This window comes from Rutidosis leptorrhynchoides, chromosome 1, assembly GCF_046630445.1.
Source record: "Rutidosis leptorrhynchoides isolate AG116_Rl617_1_P2 chromosome 1, CSIRO_AGI_Rlap_v1, whole genome shotgun sequence".
Classification (NCBI taxonomy): Eukaryota; Viridiplantae; Streptophyta; class Magnoliopsida; order Asterales; family Asteraceae; genus Rutidosis; species Rutidosis leptorrhynchoides.
Genome location: NC_092333.1, coordinates 207,679,294 through 207,696,547, shown reverse-complemented (window position 1 = coordinate 207,696,547; position 17,254 = coordinate 207,679,294).

Below are 17,254 nucleotides of genomic sequence, written 5' to 3'. Positions count from 1 at the left end.
ATAGACAATTGACCACCCAAGTTGACCGGTGATTCACGAACGTTAAAACTTGTAAAAACTATATGATGACATATATATGAATATATATATAGTTAACATGATACTATGATAAGTAAACATATCATTAAGTATATTAACAATGAACTACATATGTAAAAACAAGACTACTAACTTAATGATTTTTAAACGAGACATATATGTAACGATTATCGTTGTAAAGACATTTAATGTATATATATCATATTAAGAGATATTCATACATGATAATATCATGATAATATAATAATTTAAAATCTCATTTGATATTATAAACATTGGGTTAACAACATTTAACAAGATCGTTAACCTAAAGGTTTCAAAACAACACTTACATGTAACGACTAACGATGACTTAACGACTCAGTTAAAATGTATATACATGTAGTGTTTTAATATGTATTTATACACTTTTGAAAGACTTCAATACACTTATCAAAATACTTCTACTTAACAAAAATGCTTAAAATTACATCCTCGTTCAGTTTCATCAACAATTCTACTCGTATGCACCCGTATTCGTACTCGTACAATACACAGCTTTTAGATGTATGTACTATTGGTATATACACTCCAATGATCAGCTCTTAGCAGCCCATGTGAGTCACCTAACACATTTGGGAACCATCATTTGGCAACTAGCATGAAATATCTCATAAAATTACAAAAATATGAGTAATCATTCATGACTTATTTACATGAAAACAAAATTACATATCCTTTATATCTAATCCATACACCAACGACCAAAAACACCTACAAACACTTTCATTCTTCAATTTTCTTCATCTAATTGATCTCTCTCAAGTTCTATCTTCAAGTTCTAAGTGTTCTTCATAAATTCCAAAAGTTCTAGTTTCATAAAATCAAGAATACTTTCAAGTTTGCTAGTTCACTTCCAATCTTGTAAGGTGATCATCCAACCTCAAGAAATCTTTGTTTCTTACAGTAGGTTATCATTCTAATACAAGGTAATAATCATATTCAAACTTTGGTTCAATTTCTATAACTATAACAATCTTATTTCAAGTGATGATCTTACTTGAACTTGTTTTCGTGTCATGATTCTGCTTCAAGAACTTCGAGCCATCCAAGGATCCATTGAAGCTAGATCCATTTTTCTCTTTTCCAGTAGGTTTATCCAAGGAACTTAAGGTAGTAATGATGTTCATAACATCATTCAATTCATACATATAAAGCTATCTTATTCGAAGGTTTAAACTTGTAATCACTAGAACATAGTTTAGTTAATTCTAAACTTGTTCGCAAACAAAAGTTAATCCTTCTAACTTGAATTTTAAAATCAACTAAACACATGTTCTATATCTATATGATATGCTAACTTAATGATTTAAAACCTGGAAACACGAAAAACACCGTAAAACCGGATTTACGCCGTCGTAGTAACACCGCGGGCTGTTTTGGGTTAGTTAATTAAAAACTATGATAAACTTTGATTTAAAAGTTGTTATTCTGAGAAAATGATTTTTATTATGAACATGAAACTATATCCAAAAATTATGGTTAAACTCAAAGTGGAAGTATGTTTTCTAAAATGGTCATCTAGACGTCGTTCTTTCGACTGAAATGACTACCTTTACAAAAACGACTTGTAACTTATTTTTCCGACTATAAACCTATACTTTTTCTGTTTATATTCATAAAATATAGTTCAATATGAAACCATAGCAATTTGATTCACTCAAAACGGATTTAAAATGAAGAAGTTATGGGTAAAACAAGATTGGATAATTTTTCTCATTTTAGCTACGTGAAAATTGGTAACAAATCTATTCCAACCATAACTTAATCAACTTGTATTGTATATTATGTAATCTTGAGATACCATAGACACGTATACAATGTTTCGACCTATCATGTCGACACATCTATATATATTTCGGAACAACCATAGACACTCTATATGTGAATGTTGGAGTTAGCTATACAGGGTTGAGGTTGATTCCAAAATATATATAGTTTGAGTTGTGATCAATACTGAGATACGTATACACTGGGTCATGGATTGATTCAAGATAATATTTATCGATTTATTTTTGTACATCTAACTGTGGACAACTAGTTGTAGGTTACTAACGAGGACAGCTGACTTAATAAACTTAAAACATCAAAATATACTAAAAGTGTTGTAAATATATTTTGAACATACTTTGATATATATGTATATATTGTTATAGGTTCGTGAATCAACCAGTGGCCAAGTCTTACTTCCCGACGAAGTAAAAATCTGTGAAAGTGAGTTATAGTCCCACTTTTAAAATCTAATATTTTTGGGATGAGAATACATGCAGGTTTTATAAATGATTTACAAAATAGACACAAGTACGTGAAACTACATTCTATGGTTGAATTATCGAAATCGAATATGCCCCTTTTTATTAAGTCTGGTAATCTAAGAATTAGGGAACAGACACCCTAATTGATGCGAATCCTAAAGATAGATCTATTGGGTCTAACAAACCCCATCCAAAGTAACGGATGCTTTAGTACTTCGAAATTTATATCATATCCGAAGGGTGTCCAGGAATGATGGGGATATTCTTATATATGCATCTTGTTAATGTCGGTTACCAGGTGTTCACCATATGAATGATTTTTATCTCTATGTATGGGATGTGTATTGAAATATGAAATCTTGTGGTCTATTATTATGATTTGATATATATAGGTTAAACCTATAACTCACCAACATTTTTGTTGACGTTTTAAGCATGTTTATTCTCAGGTGATTATTAAGAGCTTCCGCTGTGCCATACTTAAATAAGGACGAGATTTGGAGTCCATACTTGTATGATATTGTGTAAAAACTGCATTCAAGAAACTTATTTTGTTGTAACATATTTGTATTGTAAACCATTATGTAATGGTCGTGTGTAAACAGGATACTTTAGATTATCATTATTTGATAATCTACGTAAAGCTTTTTAAAACCTTTATCTATGAAATAAAGGTTATGGTTTGTTTTAAAAATGAATGCAGTCTTTGAAAAACGTCTCATATAGAGGTCAAAAACTCGCCACGAAATCAATTAATATGGAACGTTTTTAATCAATAAGAACGGGACATTTCAGTTGGTATCCGAGCGTTGGTCTTAGAGAACCAGAATTTTGCATTAGTGTGTCTTATCGAGTTTGTTAGGATGCATTAGTGAGTCTGGACTTCGACCGTGTTTACTTGAAAAATGATTGCTTAACAAATTTTGTTGGAAACTATATATTTTTAACATGTGAATATTATGTGATATATTAATCTCTTAACGCGTTTGATATTATGTGATAGATGTCTACCTCTAGAACAAGTCCCATTGACTCACCTAATAATAATGAAGAGTCAAATGTAAATTGGAATGATTCGTGGACTGATTCACAAGTTCCTGAAGAGGAACCGGAAGAAGAGTCGGAACCGGAAGAAGAATCGGAACCGGAAGAAGAATCGGAACCGGATGAAGAAATAGAACCGGTGGGGGAAATAATAAAACGGTTAAGTAAAAGAAAATCCTCAACCAACCGACCAAGGTTAATTATGGTCAATGGTGTTTCCGCCAAGGAAGCAAAATATTGGGAGGATTACCAATTCTCCGATGAATCGGATTCCGATGAGAATTCCGATGATGTTATAGAAATTACCCCAACTGAATTTAAAAAGGCAAAAGAAAATAATAAGGGAAAGGGCATAAAAATAGAGAAATCTAATTCCAACCCCGATGAACTTTATATGTATCGTCAACCCCCGAAGTCCTTAAGTTGTAACAATGACCCGGGAACCTCTAAACCACCAGGTTTTTCTAAACCAATGTGGATCACGACGGCTCATATTAGGGGAACATCATATATCCCTAGAAACTTGGCAAAACGAACCAAAACCAAAGAAGAAGAAACAAGCGAGTCGGAATAAGATAGTTGTATTCGTGTGGTGTAATATATGTAATATAGTGTGCTTATGCTTTATGATATATGTAAAAATTGCTTGTATTAATAAGTATTTTTTTTTTTTATGAATCTAACTCTTGTCTATTTTACAGTATAAAAACACAAAATGGATAGACAACCCAATATTTTAAGAGACCTACCCGGAGACATGATTGATGAAATCTTGTCTAGAGTCGGTCAGAATTCTTCGGCACAACTATTTAAGGCGAGATCAGTTTGTAAGACATTCGAAGAACGTTCCAAGAATGCCTTGGTTTATAAAAGGCTTTCGTTCGAAAGATGGGGGATATCACATTGGGAAATCCATAAGTTACGATGTGTTTACTTTGACGCATATATTGCGGGGAACCCAAATGCTATTTTACGCAATGGGTTAAGAAATTATTTTGACTCAATATATCCGAATATTGGACTTCGTGATTTAGAAAAAGCGGCTAACATGCAACATAAAGAAGCATGTTATGCTTACGGATTAGTAATGTTCGCTTCTCACCAAAGTGAGAACAAGAACATCGGGCTACAACTATTAAACAAAACGTTCCCACAAGTGACGGAGTCGGTAATTGGGGTAAGAAATGAGGTTTTTAGATTGTTACGGGACTGTTGGACATTATGTAACCCTCGTCCCTTTGACGATGTTACAACACGCTGTCTTATCAACGGCCATAACGGTTATGTTCCACAAGACCAAGGATGGGAAGTAATCCTAGTAAAACCAGAATGCAAGACTTGTTTCTGGACGTATGAATTACATGTCTTTATTGCCTTTGCTGAACGACTTGTGTACTAGCTAGAATTATCTTCACAACCATCTTGTATCAAATTTATTGTGTGCTATATTTCATGCTATATGTAAAATAAGCGGTATTGTAAGTTTGTAAAATATTGTGTAAAAGTTTGAACGCGAAATATTATTATAATCAGTTTTTCATATAGAATTGTAGTAGTTGAATTGTATATTAGCTACTAAGTATGAACTTAACGGGTAGGTACTACCCGAATTTAAACTTATAAAACGCTAATATGAAGAAAAAGCTTTTATAAATGAGTTCATATTATGCTACGAAATACTATTAACTACTCTTAATATTCTGCATGATTAACTTGTTCCATTTAACTATTTTGAAGGAAATGGCACCGACTACTCGACACACCGTGAATATGAATGAAGAGGAATTCCGTACTTTTCTAGCTTCAAACATAGCCGCAGTACATGCTGCGCTACATACCAACAATAACCATGGATCTAGCAGTACAGGAAATCGTGTAGGATGCACCTACAAAGAATTCACTGCCTGCAAACCTTTGGAATTTGATGGAACCGAAGGACCGATCGGATTGAAACGGTGGACCGAGAAGGTCGAATCGGTGTTTGCCATAAGTAAGTGTACTGAAGAGGACAAAGTAAAGTACGCTACGCATACCTTCACAGGTTCTGCGTTAACATGGTGGAATACCTATCTAGAGCAAGTGGGACAAGACGATGCGTACGCACTACCGTGGTCAGCATTCAAGCACTTGATGAACGAGAAATACCGTCCCAGAACCGAGGTCAATAAGCTCAAGACAGAACTTAGAGGGTTACGAACCCAAGGATTTGATATTACCACGTACGAAAGACGATTCACAGAATTGTGCCTATTGTGTCCGGGAGCATTCGAAGATGAGGAAGAGAAGATCGACGCGTTTGTGAAAGGATTACCGGAAAGAGTCCAAGAAGATATAAGTTCACACGAGCCCGCCTCCATACAACAGGCATGTAGAATGGCTCACAAACTCGTGAACCAGATTGAAGAAAGAATTAAAGAACAGACTGATGAAGAGGCCAATGTGAAGCAAGTCAAAAGAAAGTGGGAGGAAAACGGTGATAAGAATCACCAATACAACAACAGCAATTACAACAATAATCGCAACAATTATCCCAACAATCGCAACCTCAATCGCAACTACAACAAACGGCCTAACAACAACAACAACAACAACAACAACAACAGCAACTACAACAATCATCCCAACAACAATAATAACCGCAACAACAACAACAATCAGAAGCAGCTATGCCAAAGGTGTGAAAAGAATCACTCGGGGTTCTGCACTAAATTTTGCAACAAGTGTAAAAGAAATGGTCATAGCGCGGTGAAGTGTGAGGTCTACGGACCAGGGGTTAATAGAACGAAAGGAACAAATGGTGTCGGAACTAGTAATGGCGGAGCAAGTAGTGTCGGAGCAAGTTATGCCAATGTAGTTTGTTATAAATGTGGAAAACCGGGCCACATTATTAGAAATTGCCCGAACCAGGAGAACACGAATGGACAAGGCCGTGGAAGAGTTTTCAATATTAATGCGGCAGAGGCACAGGAAGACCCGGAGCTTGTTACGGGTACGTTTCTTATTGACAATAAATCTGCTTACGTTTTATTTGATTCGGGTGCGGATAGAAGCTATATGAGTAGAGATTTTTGTGCTAAATTAAGTTGTCCATTGACGCCTTTGGATAGTAAATTTTTACTCGAATTAGCAAATGGTAAATTAATTTCAGCAGATAATATATGTCGGAATCGAGAAATTAAACTGGTTAGCGAAACATTTAAGATTGATTTGATACCAGTAGAGTTAGGGAGTTTTGATGTGATAATTGGTATGGACTGGTTGAAAGAAGTGAAAGCAGAGATCGTTTGTTACAAAAATGCAATTCGCATTATACGAGAAAAAGGAAAACCATTAATGGTGTACGGAGAAAAGGGCAACACGAAGCTACATCTTATTAGTAATTTGAAGGCACAAAAACTAATAAGAAAAGGTTGCTATGCTATTCTAGCACACGTCGAGAAAGTACAAACTGAAGAAAAGAGCATCAATGATGTTCCCATTGCAAAAGAATTTCCCGATGTATTTCCGAAAGAATTACCGGGATTACCCCCACATCGATCCGTTGAATTTCAAATAGATCTTGTACCAGGAGCCGCACCAATAGCTCGTGCTCCTTACAGACTCGCACCCAGCGAGATGAAAGAACTACAAAGCCAATTACAAGAACTTTTAGAGGGTGGTTTCATTCGACCAAGCACATCACCGTGGGGAGCTCCTATTTTGTTTGTCAAGAAGAAAGATGGTACATTCAGGTTGTGTATCGACTACCGAGAGTTGAACAAACTTACCATCAAGAACCGCTACCCACTACCGAGAATCGATGACTTATTTGATCAACTACAAGGCTCGTCTGTTTATTCAAAGATTGACTTACGTTCCGGGTATCATCAAATGCGGGTGAAAGAAGATGATATTCCAAAGACTGCTTTCAGAACACGTTACGGTCATTACTAGTTTATGGTCATGCCATTTGGTTTAACTAATGCACCAGATGTATTCATGGACCTTATGAACCGAGTGTGTGGACCATACCTTGACAAGTTTGTCATTTTTTCATTGATGACATACTTATTTACTCAAAGAATGACCAAGAACACGGTGAACATTTGAGAAAGGTGTTAGAAGTATTGAGGAAGGAAGAATTGTACGCTAAGTTTTCAAAGTGTGCATTTTGGTTGGAAGAAGTTCAATTCCTCGGTCACATAGTGAACAAAGAAGGTATTAAGGTGGATCCGGCAAAGATAGAAACTGTTGAAAAGTGGGAAACCCCAAAAACTCCGAAACACATACGCCAGTTTTTAGGACTAGCTGGTTACTATAGAAGGTTCATCCAAGACTTTTCCAGAATAGTAAAACCCTTGACTGCATTAACGCATAAAGGGAAGAAATTTGAATGGAATGATGAACAAGAGAAAGCGTTTCAGTTATTGAAGAAAAAGCTAACTACGGCACCTATATTGTCATTGCCTGAAGGGAATGATGATTTTGTGATTTATTGTGATGCATCAAAGCAAGGTCTCGGTTGTGTATTAATGCAACGAACGAAGGTGATTGCTTATGCATCTAGACAATTGAAGATTTATGAACAAAATTATACGACGCATGATTTGGAACTAGGCGCGATTGTTTTTGCATTAAAGACTTGGAGGCACTACTTATATGGGGTCAAAAGTATTATATATACCGACCACAAAAGTCTTCAACACATATTTAATCAGAAACAACTGAATATGAGGCAGCGTAGGTGGATTGAATTATTGAATGATTACGACTTTGAGATTCGTTACCACCCGGGAAAGGCAAATGTGGTAGCCGATGCCTTGAGCAGGAAGGACAGAGAACCCATTCGAGTAAAATCTATGAATATAATGATTCATAATAACCTTACTACTCAAATAAAGGAGGCGCAATAAGGAGTTTTAAAAGAGGGAAATTTAAAGGATGAAATACCCAAGGGATCGGAGAAGCATCTTAATATTCGGGAAGACGGAACCCGGTATAGGGCTGAAAGGATTTGGGTACCAAAATTTGGAGATATGAGAGAAATGGTACTTAGAGAAGCTCATAAAACCAGATACTCAATACATCCTGGAACGGGGAAGATGTACAAGGATCTCAAGAAACATTTTTGGTGGCCAGGTATGAAAGCCGATGTTGCTAAATACGTAGGAGAATGTTTGACGTGTTCTAAGGTCAAAGCTGAGCATCAGAAACCATCAGGTCTACTTCAACAACCCGAAATCCCGGAATGGAAATGGGAAAACATTACCATGGATTTCATCACTAAATTGCCAAGGACTGCAAGTGGTTTTGATACTATTTGGGTAATAGTTGATCGTCTCACCAAATCAGCACACTTCCTGCCAATAAGAGAAGATGACAAGATGGAGAAGTTAGCACGACTGTATTTGAAGGAAGTCATCTCCATACATGGAATACCAATCTCTATTATCTCTGATAGGGATGGCAGATTTATTTCAAGATTCTGGCAGACATTACAGCAAGCATTAGGAACTTGTCTAAACATGAGTACTGCCTATCATCCACAAACTGATGGGCAGAGCGAAAGGACGATACAAACGCTTGAAGACATGCTACGAGCATGTGTTATTGATTTCGGAAACAGTTGGGATCGACATCTACCGTTAGCAGAATTTTCCTACAACAACAGCTACCATTCAAGCATTGAGATGGTGCCGTTTGAAGCACTTTATGGTAGAAAGTGCAGGTCTCCGATTTGTTGGAGTGAAGTGGGGGATAGACAGATTACGGGTCCGGAGATTATACAAGAAACTACCGAGAAGATCATCCAAATTCAACAACGGTTGAAAACCGCCCAAAGTCGACAAAAGAGCTACGCTGACATTAAAAGAAAAGATATAGAATTTGAAATTGGAGATATGGTCATGCTTAAAGTTGCACCTTGGAAAGGCGTTGTTCGATTTGGTAAACGAGGGAAATTAAATCCAAGGTATATTGGACCATTCAAGATTATTGATCGTGTCGGACCAGTAGCTTACCGACTAGAGTTACCTCAACAACTCGCGGCTGTACATAACACTTTCCACGTCTCGAATTTGAAGAAATGTTTTGCTAAAGAAGATCTCACTATTCCGTTAGATGAAATCCAAATCAACGAAAAACTTCAATTCATCGAAGAACCCGTCGAAATAATGGATCGTGAGGTTAAAAGACTTAAGCAAAACAAGATACCAATTGTTAAGGTTCGATGGAATGCTCGTAGAGGACCCGAGTTCACCTGGGAGCGTGAAGATCAGATGAAGAAGAAATACCCGCATCTATTTCCAGAAGATTCGTCAACACCTTCAACAGCTTAAAATTTCGGGACGAAATTTATTTAACGGGTAGGTACTGTAGTGACCCGAACTTTTCCATGTTTATATATATTAATTGAGATTGATATTTACATGATTAAATGTTTCCAACATGTTAAGCAATCAAACTTGTTAAGACTTGATTAATTGAAATATATTTCATATAGACAATTGACCACCCAAGTTGACCGGTGATTCACGAACGTTAAAACTTGTAAAAACTATATGATGACATATATATGGATATATATATATAGTTAACATGATACTATGATAAGTAAACATATCATTAAGTATATTAACAATGAACTACATATGTAAAAACAAGACTACTAACTTAATGATTTTTAAATGAGACATATATGTAACGATTATCGTTGTAAAGACATTTAATGTATATATATCATATTAAGAGATATTCATACATGATAATATCATGATAATATAATAATTTAAAATCTCATTTGATATTATAAACATTGGGTTAACAACATTTAACAAGATCGTTAACCTAAAGGTTTCAAAACAACACTTACATGTAACGACTAACGATGACTTAACGACTCAGTTAAAATGTATATACATCTAGTGTTTTAATATGTATTTATACACTTTTGAAAGACTTCAATACACTTATCAAAATACTTCTACTTAACAAAAATTCTTACAATTACATCCTCGTTCAGTTTCATCAACAATTCTACTCGTATGCACCCGTATTCGTACTCGTACAATACACAGCTTTTAGATGTATGTACTATTGGTATATACACTCCAATGATCAGCTCTTAGCAGCCTATGTGAGTCACCTAACACATGTGGGAACCATCATTTGGCAACTAGCATGAAATATCTCACAAAATTACAAAAATATGAGTAATCATTCATGACTTATTTACATGAAAACAAAATTACATATCCTTTATATCTAATCCATACACCAACGACCAAAAACACCTACAAACACTTTCATTCTTCAATTTTCTTCATCTAATTGATCTCTCTCAAGTTCTATCTTCAAGTTCTAAGTGTTCTTCATAAATTCCAAAAGTTCTAGTTTCATAAAATCAAGAATACTTTCAAGTTTGCTAGCTCACTTCCAATCTTGTAAGGTGATCATCCAACCTCAAGAAATCTTTGTTTCTTACAGTAGGTTATCATTCTAATACAAGGTAATAATCATATTCAAACTTTGGTTCAATTTCTATAACTATAACAATCTTATTTCAAGTGATGATCTTACTTGAACTTGTTTTCGTGTCATGATTCTGCTTCAAGAACTTCGAGCCATCCAAGGATCCATTGAAGCTAGATCCATTTTTCTCTTTTCCAGTAGGTTTATCTAAGGAACTTAAGGTAGTAATGATGTTCATAACATCATTCGATTCATACATATAAAGCTATCTTATTCGAAGGTTTAAACTTGTAATCACTAGAACATAGTTTAGTTAATTCTAAACTTGTTCGCAAACAAAAGTTAATCCTTCTAACTTGACTTTTAAAATCAACTAAACACATGTTCTATATCTATATGATATGCTAACTTAATGATTTAAAACCTGGAAACACGAAAAACACCGTAAAATCGGATTTACGCCGTCGTAGTAACACCGCGGGCTGTTTTGGGTTAGTTAATTAAAAACTATGATAAACTTTGATTTAAAAGAAAATGATTTTTATTATGAACATGAAACTATATCCAAAAATTATGGTTAAACTCAAAGTGGAAGTATGTTTTCTAAAATGGTCATCTAGACGTCGTTCTTTCGACTGAAATGACTACCTTTACAAAAACGACTTGTAACTTATTTTTCCGACTATAAACCTATACTTTTTCTGTTTAGATTCATAAAATATAGTTCAATATGAAACCATAGCAATTTGATTCACTCAAAACGGATTTAAAATGAAGAAGTTATGGGTAAAACAAGATTGGATAATTTTTCTCATTTTAGCTACGTGAAAATTGGTAACAAATCTATTCCAACCATAACTTAATCAACTTGTATTGTATATTATGTAATCTTGAGATACCATAGACACGTATACAATGTTTCGACCTATCATGTCGACACATCTATATATATTTCGGAACAACCATAGACACTCTATATGTGAATGTTGGAGTTAGCTATACAGGGTTGAGGTTGATTCCAAAATATATATAGTTTGAGTTGTGATCAATACTGAGATACGTATACACTGGGTCGTGGATTGATTCAAGATAATATTTATCGATTTATTTCTGTACATCTAACTGTGGACAACTAGTTGTAGGTTACTAACGAGGACAGCTGACTTAATAAACTTAAAACATCAAAATATACTAAAAGTGTTGTAAATATATTTTGAACATACTTTGATATATATGTATATATTGTTATAGGTTCGTGAATCAACCAGTGGCCAAGTCTTACTTCCCGACGAAGTAAAAATCTGTGAAAGTGAGTTATAGTCCCACTTTTAAAATCTAATATTTTTGGGATGAGAATACATGCAGGTTTTATAAATGATTTACAAAATAGACACAAGTACGTGAAACTACATTCTATGGTTGAATTATCGAAATCGAATATTTCCCTTTTTATTAAGTCTGGTAATCTAAGAATTAGGGAACAGACATCCTAATTGACGCGAATCCTAAAGATAGATCTATTGGGTCTAACAAACCCCATCCAAAGTAACGGATGCTTTAGTACTTCGAAATTTATATCATATCCGAAGGGTGTCCCGGAATGATGGGGATATTCTTATATATGCATCTTGTTAATGTCGGTTACCAGGTGTTCACCATATGAATGATTTTTATCTCTATGTATGGGATGTGTATTGAAATATGAAATCTTGTGGTCTATTATTATGATTTGATATATATAGGTTAAACCTATAACTCACCAACATTTTTGTTGACGTTTTAAGCATGTTTATTCTCAGGTGATTATTAAGAGCTTCCGCTGTCGCATACTTAAATAAGGACGAGATTTGAAGTCTATGCTTGTATGATATTGTGTAAAAACTGCATTCAAGAAACTTATTTTGTTGTAACATATTTGTATTGTAAACCATTATGTAATGGTCGTGTGTAAACAGGATACTTTAGATTATCATTATTTGATAATCTACGTAAAGCTTTTTAAAACCTTTATCTATGAAATAAAGGTTATGGTTTGTTTTAAAAATGAATGCAGTCTTTGAAAAACGTCTCATATAGAGGTCAAAACCTCGCCACGAAATCAATTAATATGGAACGTTTTTAATCAATAAGAACGGGACATTTCATATACTCCCTCCTAGTTTCGGCTGAATGGGATGGGGTGGGCCCCACATGTGGGCCAAATTTTATAAATGATTAAATCCTTGTGGCCCAAATGCCCGAACGAAACCCGAAACGCGAAAACACAACTACTCGATTGAAAATTCGGAGAGGTAACAAATACGCGACAAAAAATATATATAAATACTATGTATAACCATATGACATAAAAATATCATATTTAAAATAATTAGGACTTAAAAATCCCAAAAGCTCGACCGTTGGTTTGAAAACCGAAAAGATTCGCGGATAGAAATTCGCGACACGTAGAAACGTATATCTTAAAATATGAATACAAATTTTCACATAACACTTAATAATTAATATATACATTATTACAAAAATAATAATAATATATGTCATAGAAATGACGTGGCACGAACAATAGTTAACGGTCGTTAAATAATTAACGATAAAAGATAACAGAAAAAGTAGGGTCGTTACAGTACCTTCCCGTTACGGAAATTTCGTCCCGAAATTTAAGCAGGTGCAGGGGTTGACTCAGCATCTGGGAACAAATGCAGGTACTTCTGCTTCATCTGATCTTCACGCTCCCAAGTGAACTCGGGACCGCGTCTGGCGTTCCATCTAACCCGAACAATAGGAATTCTACTCTGCTTACGAGTCTTAACCTCTCGATCCATAATTTCAACAGGTTCCTCAATAAAATGCAGTTGCTTATCAACATGAAGTTCCTCCAGAGGAATAAGTCTCATCGGCTTCGGCCAAACACTTCTTTAAATTCGATACATGAAAAACATCGTGAACAGCACTGAGTTCTTGTGGCAATTTCAAACGATAAGCCACGAGTCCAACTCTCTCGATAATCTCAAATGGTCCAACAAAACGAGGACTCAACTTTCCCCTTTTACCAAAGCGTATCACGCCCTTCCAAGGTGATACCTTCAACATAACACGGTCACCGACCTGAAATTCAATATCGTTCTTTCTCTTATTGGCATAGCTCTTTTGCCTACATATGGTGGTTCTCAATCTTTCCTTAATCTGTACGATCTTCTCGGAAGTCTCATGAATAATTTCTGGGCCTATGAGTTGAGCATCCCCAACCTCATTCCAACAGATAGGAGACCTACACTTCCTACCATACAGAGCCTCAAACGGTGCGGCTCTAATACTTGCATGATAACTGTTATTATAAGAAAATTCAGCTAGCGGCAAATATTTATCCCACCCATTACCAAAATCAATAACACACGCTCGTAACATATATTCTAACATTTGAATGGTCCTTTCACTCTGACCATCCGTCTGAGGATGATAAGCGGTGCTCATATCTAACTTACTTCCCAAGGCTTCCTGTAAGGATCGCCAAAACCTAGATACAAATCGACTCTCTCGGTCTGATATAATAGATACAGGAACACCATGTCTAGAAACAATCTCCTTCAAATACAAACGAGTAAGCTTCTCCATTGAATCCGTTTCCTTAATCGGAAAAAAAGTGAGCTGACTTAGTAAGTCGATCTACAATCACCCAAATAGTATCATAGCCACCCGCAACTCTCGGTAACTTCGTAATAAAATCCATCGTAATACCTTCCCACTTCCACTCGGGAATCTCAGGTTGCACCAAAAGTCCAGACGGTTTTTGATGTTCAGCTTTAACCTTAGCACAGGTCAAACACTTAGCCACATACGTAGCCACATCAGCTTTCAAATTAGGCCACCAATATAGCTCCTTAAGATCATGATACATCTTTCCTCAACCAGGATGAATAGAGTATATCGACTTATGAGCTTCATCTAAAACAAGTTGTCGCAGATCACCATACTTCGGAACCCAAAGACGTCCTGCGAAATATCTAGTTCCATCTGCTCGTACCTCAAACTTCTTAGCTATGCCTTTGACATTCTCGTTCACAAAATTCTCCTCCTTTAAGGCTTCTTGTTGTGCCTCAAGAATCTGCCTTGCGAGGTTAGTTCGAATTGTCATATTCAAAGCTCTAAACCTGCGAGGTTCAGCCCTCTCTTTACGACTTAACGCATTGGCCACAACATTGGCCTTCCTCGGATGATATAAAAGTTCACAATCATAATCATTCAATGTCTCAACCCATCTACGCTGCCTCATATTCAACTGTTTCTGATCAAGGATATGTTGAAGATTTTTGTGATCAGTGTACACTGTACCTTTAACCCCATAAAGATAATGTCTCCAAATCTTAAGCGCAAACACAACAACCCCCAACTCTAAATCATGGGTTGTATAATTTTGCTCGTGAATCTTCAACAGTCGTGACGCGTACGCAAAAACTTTCTTTCGTTGCATCAAAATGCAACCAAAGCCTTGACGCGAAGCATCACAATAAACGACAAAATCATCATTACCCTCAGGTAGTGACAATATCGAAGCGGTAGTCAACTTCTTCTTCAAAATTTTAAATGCAGTCTCTTGTTCATCCTTCCACTCATACTTCTTCCCCTTATGCGTTAAAGTAGTCAGAGGTTTCGCTATACACGAGAAATCTTGAATGATCCTTCTATAGTAACCTGCCAACCCTAGAAACTGACGAACCTGAGTAAGAGTTTTCGAAATTTCTCACTTTTCAATCGTCTCAATTTTAATAGGATCAACTTGTATTCCCTGTTTACTAACAATATGTCCAAGGAATTGAACTTCTCTTAACCAGAAAGCACACTTAGAGAACTTAGCGTACAATTCTTCTTTTCTCAACAGATCATGCACTAACTTCAAATGTTCTTCATGCTCTTCATCACTCTTAGAATAAATAAGGATGTCATCGATGAAAACAATAACGATTTTGTCTAGATAGGGTCTACACACACGGTTCATGAGGTCCATGAACACAGCAGGTGCATTTGTCAATCCGAACGACATAACAAGGAATTCGTAGTGACCGTAATGGGTGCGAAAAGCTGTTTTCAAAACATCAGATTCTTTAACATGCAACTGATGATAACTGAAATGAAGATCGATTTTAGAATAAACAGACGAACCCTGAAGCTGATCGAACAGATCAATAATTCTAGGAAGAGGGTAACGGTTTTTAACAGTAAGCTTGTTCAATTCACGATAATCAATGCACAAACGAAACGAACCATCTTTCTTCTTAACAAACAGAACAGGAGCTCCCCAAGGGGACGAACTGGGATGAATAAAACCCTTGTCTAACAACTCACAGAATTGACTCGACAATTCTTGAAGTTCGGAAGGCGCAAGTCAATAAGGAGCACGTGCTACAGGAGCAGCACCGGGAACAAGATCGATTTGAAATGCTACCGCGCGTTGCTGCGGAAGGCCAGGTAAATCTTCGGGAAATACCTCGGGAAAATCTCTAACAATATGAACATCGCCAACGCTCTTCTCTTCTCTATCAGAATCAATAACATGGGCTAGAATAGCATGACAGCCTTTGCGAAGATGTTTATGAACTTTCAAACAGCTAATAAGATTTATCTGTCTGTATTTCTTATCCCCAAAAACCATCAGCGGCTCTCCAACCACATTAGTAATACGAATAGATTTATCATAACACACAATCTCAGCACGATTCACAGACAACCAATCCATTCCAATAACAACATCAAAACTACCAAGTTCAATCGGTATCAAATCTATCTCAAAGTCTCTACCAGCCAAATTAATGTTACATTTACGATACACGGTCTTAGCAGTAAGCACTTTACCATTAGCTATCTCTACAACATAAGTATTGTCTAGAGGAGTTAACGGAGTTTTGATTTTTGGACTTAATTTACTCGACACAAAACTCAAATCAGCCCCTGAATCAAATAGTATATAAACTGATAAATCGTTGACCGAGAACGTACCCGTAACAAGTTTAGGATCTTCCTCAGCATCCCTGGTGTTAATGTTGAATGCTCTTCCACGTGCATTCTCAGTAGTCTTCTTGTTAGGGCAGGCATCGCGGAAATGCCCCGGCTTACCGCACTCATAACACACTCTCTGATTACCACCATTTCTCGGCTTCCCATTACCATTACCATTCCCACCATTGTTACCAGCATTGTTACTACCACCTGCAGCAGGAGTAGCAGAACCTGGCAGAAGCACCGTACAATCTTTAGCAATGTGTCCCTGCTTGGAACACCTCTTACAAGTAACTGTACAATAACCCTCTTGAACCTTATAACACCGAGGCACACACGCTGGTTTTGGTTATTAGAACCAGAAGTATCTTGTTTCTTCTGCTGACCTTGGTTTTGGTTGCGGTTATTATCCCACTTCCTCTTCCCACTATCAGCCT